Source organism: Mandrillus leucophaeus, unplaced genomic scaffold, assembly GCF_000951045.1.
Source record: "Mandrillus leucophaeus isolate KB7577 unplaced genomic scaffold, Mleu.le_1.0 Scaffold628, whole genome shotgun sequence".
Taxonomy (NCBI): domain Eukaryota; kingdom Metazoa; phylum Chordata; class Mammalia; order Primates; family Cercopithecidae; genus Mandrillus; species Mandrillus leucophaeus.
This window is the reverse complement of record NW_012106786.1, coordinates 64,548-68,357: the sequence shown is the minus strand read 5'-3', so window position 1 is coordinate 68,357 and position 3,810 is coordinate 64,548. Positions and strand designations below refer to the sequence as shown.

The 3,810-nt window shown below is 44.0% G+C and overlaps 1 protein-coding gene across 1 annotated transcript in view; it reads left to right on the top strand.

Moving 5' to 3' along the window:
* Nucleotides 1-500, top strand: part of LOC105554110 (cytochrome c oxidase subunit 5A, mitochondrial) — a 19,145-nt gene extending 18,645 nt beyond the window's left edge. Inside the window, exon 5 of the mRNA XM_012000404.1 lies at nucleotides 333-500. The gene's annotated coding sequence lies outside the window, so the exon portion shown is untranslated. The remainder of the gene's footprint in view (nucleotides 1-332) is intronic.
* Nucleotides 501-3,810: the final 3,310 nt, after the last annotated feature.

The window sequence follows — 3,810 nt, the reverse complement described above, 5'->3', positions numbered from 1 at the left end:
GGGAGGCGGAGCTTGCAGTGAGCTGAGATCTGGCCACTGCACTCCAGCCTGGACGACAGAGCCAGACTCCGTCTCAAAAAAAAAAAAAAAAGAGAAAAATGGCAACTACTGAGTGCTTTTCTGATTGGGAAGGAAGTACCAATGGTATAAACAACAAAAAAAAACACAAAACTAGTCCCTTGTGGGTTGACAGTAGGCAGGATTAAGTAAGAGCAGTTAAGGGTACAGAGAGACGGTAATTTCCCTGGTTGTAGCGCTAATGGTTATTTTTAAAAGATTTCTACCTTTTCTTTATTCTTTTCCCGGCTAATTCTTTGTGTTTTCTCTTACAGATGGGCTTCCCCACGGATTTATTGACACTGCTACTTGAGTGTGAACAGTTACCTGGAAATACTGATGATAACATATTACCTTATTTGAACAAGTTTTCCTTTATTGAGTACCAAGCCATGTAATGGTAACTTGGACTTTAATAAAAGGGAAATGAGTTTGAACTGAAATTAGGTATTTGTTTCATGTGTTTGCATTAATAAGCAGAAAATTAAGTGCCGTATTGGTTTCATGGTTTTGTTGGCCTCTCACATGCTGAGAGAACTGTGTTAATTCTCTGGAAATCATCTGACATGAAAATCAGTTTCATTAATATGTTTGGGTGCCCTAGCTGGTAAAGTAGCTGAAAGCCAGAAGTCGTTTATATAGAATTTTCTTGTTGACACCCTAGGCTTAGGGGACTGGTTGTCTGTGGGGATGGATCAAATTGTGTACCTTTCCAAAACAGGTTTTAATGATGTTTAAAAGTGGTCACTGAGATAGTCTTGAGGATGTGCTATGCAGTAGCCAAGCCCTCTTATGGTGTGTTCCTCTCTTAGTGCTCCTTTCCTTCCCTACCTGTTCTTCCCTTGCAGTGGTGTATTAGCCTTGGACATTAAAACATTTGCTTTGTAAATTTGTAGGCATTCTGATTAAACAGCTGAGTAAAACAAATCCTGCTTGTGTTAGAAGCACCATAATACTAGAACTAGTTGCTGGATAAAGAGGTTCTAGATCTGGGTCACTTCCAGTATAGCCAGTCCAGACTGCAGTGTCAGGGAAATCGGATTAATATTAGCTTGAAATTCAGATGTCTGGCCAGGCGTGGTGGCTCATGCCTGTAATCCCAGCACTTTGAGAGGCCCAGGCAGGCGGATCATGAGGTCAGGATACTGAGACCATCCTGGCTAACACGGTGAAACCCCGTCTCTAGTAAAAATACAAAAAATTAGCTGGGCGTGGTGGCAGGTGCCTGTAGTCCCAGCTACTCGGGAGGCTGAGGCAGGAGAATGGCATGAACCTGGGAGGCGGAGCTTGCACTGAGCCAAGATCGCACCACTGTACTCCAGACTGGGTGACAGAGCAAGACTCTGTCTCAAGAAAAAAAAAAATTCAGATATCTTCTCTCCTAGAGCCATGTAAGGGATTGTAATTAAAATCAGTTTTGGTGAAGTTCTAATACTTTGAGACCTTTTATAAAACCCCCCTGCCCAGTTTTTAAGAAGTAGAAATGTGAAATAAACTAAAATGGCACATACGTTTAATGTATAGTTGGTAGGCTGTGGTTCTTAGGTTTGGTCCCATGTGGGCCAGTGCTTTCCTCCTCACTGCAAAATGAGTAAAAATGGTCTCTGTTCCTCATGTCATGGGAGGAGCAAAGGAAGGAACATAGGTTCACAGTTATCTATGAGGGTGAGATAAATGCTGTGATGGTCTTCATGCTACAAAAATTTATCGAACACCTACTGTATAACAAACATGCCAGGCACTGAAGGTAAAGCAGTGAACAGGAGAGACAGTGAATATTGGAACCTGGAGACACTGGAGGTAGGGATAAAACTTAGGCACAGTGTAGTTATAACTTAATGGGGATTTTGAATTAGGGTAGTAGCCATAGGAATGGAAAGGGATGAATTTTGAGAATCACATTATTGAGGTTTGTTGATAACTAATTTGATGAGGGGAAATGAGAACTCTGGGAAGGCCATCTTGAGATTTGAGTGGTGGTGCTATTCATACAGGAGTCAGCAAAAGGAGGAGCTTGATGCAGAGTGGAGAGATTGCTACATGTGATTCTGGATCTGTTAAATTTCAGACATCAATGCGCAAGTTACGCCAAGAGCTCTGAAAAGAGACTGAGACTAGAGAAAAGAATTTAAGGTTTGAAACAGCAAAAATTAAGACTTCCAAGGAGACTGTTTGGAGGCAGATGTGAACTAGGTTGAAGTCTGAAATTGTGGGAGCAGGTACATTTAGAGTGAAAGAAGAGAGCAACATTAGTAAGGTATAACTTATATGCAGCCAAGTATGCAATTTTTTTTTTTTTTTTTTTGAGACGGAGTATCGCTCTGTCGCCCAGGCTGGAGTGCAGTGGCGGGATCTTGGCTCACTACAAGCTCCGCCTCCCAGGTTCACGCCATTTTCCTGCCTCAGCCTCCCGAGTAGCTAGGACTACAGGCGCCAGGCACCACGCCCAGCTAATTTTTTGTATGTTTAGTAGAGATGGGGTTTCACCATCTTAGCCAGGATGGTCCCGATCTCCTGATGTCGTGATTCGGCCTCCCAAAATGCTGGGATTACAGGCATGAGCCACCACGCCTGGTGTAAATCTTAAAGTATGTAGCTTGAGATTTTACATGTGTATACCTGTGAAATGCTGAATGGAGCCATTTTTGTGAGGATTAAATGACACTAAATGAAGCTAGTAAGCAAATACCGATGCTCAACAATTTTTTTTTTTTTTTTTTTTTTTAAAGACAGAGTGTCACTCTGTTGCCCAGGTTGGAGTGCAGTGGCATGATTTTGGCTCACTACAACGTCCCCCTCCTGGGTTCAAGCGATTCTTGTGCCTCAGCCTCCCAAGTAGCTGGGATTACAGGCATGCACCACCATGCACTGCTAATTTTTGTAATTGTAGTAGAGATGGGATTTCACCATGTTGGCCAGGCTGGTGTCGAACTCCTGACCTCAGGTGATCCACCTGCCTCGGCCTCCCAAAGTGTTGGGATTACAGGCATGAGCCATCGCACCCGGCCAGATGCTCAAGAAATTTTAATTTATTGGCCATGTTTTTGTGGGCGGTTGAGGCCAAATTGCAGGAGGCGAAGGAGTGATCTTAGGCAATGAGGGGGATTTGAAAGATGGTGAGGGTTGAGGCATTGGCCTTTTACAAGCAGAAGATTTAGTATGTAGCCGGATAGAACTAGTAGATGGAAAGTGTTCTTGTTGCCTTTGCCTTTTTTTAAAATGTGTTTTTGTTTCGTTTTGAGATGGTCTTGCTCTGACACAGGCTGGAGTGCAGTGATGCGATCATGGCTTAATGTAGCCTCGACTTCCTGGGCTCCAACAATCCTTCCATCTTAGCCTCCAGAGTAGCTGGGACCACAGGCATGCACCACCACACCTGGCTGATTTTTGTGGTTCTGGTCTCATGTTGCCCAGGCTGGCGTCAAATTCCTGAGTACAAGCTCTCTGCCTGCCTTGGCTTCCCAGAGTGCTAGGATTACAGGTGTGAGCCACCACAGCCGGCCTCCTTTGTATCTTAGGTAAGGTTGAGATTTCAATGTTTTGTTTTACCTGATTCACTCATCTATACCCTTAGAAGGAAACAGGTACTCTGGTAAGGTTTTTTTGTTTTTGTTTTTGTTTTTGTTTTTGTTTTTGAGACGGAGTCTTGCTCTGGCGCCCAGGCTGGAGTGCAGTGGCACGATCTTGGCTCACTGCAACCTCTGCCTCCCAGGTTCAAGCGATTCTCCTGCCTCAGCCTCCCAAGTAGCTGGG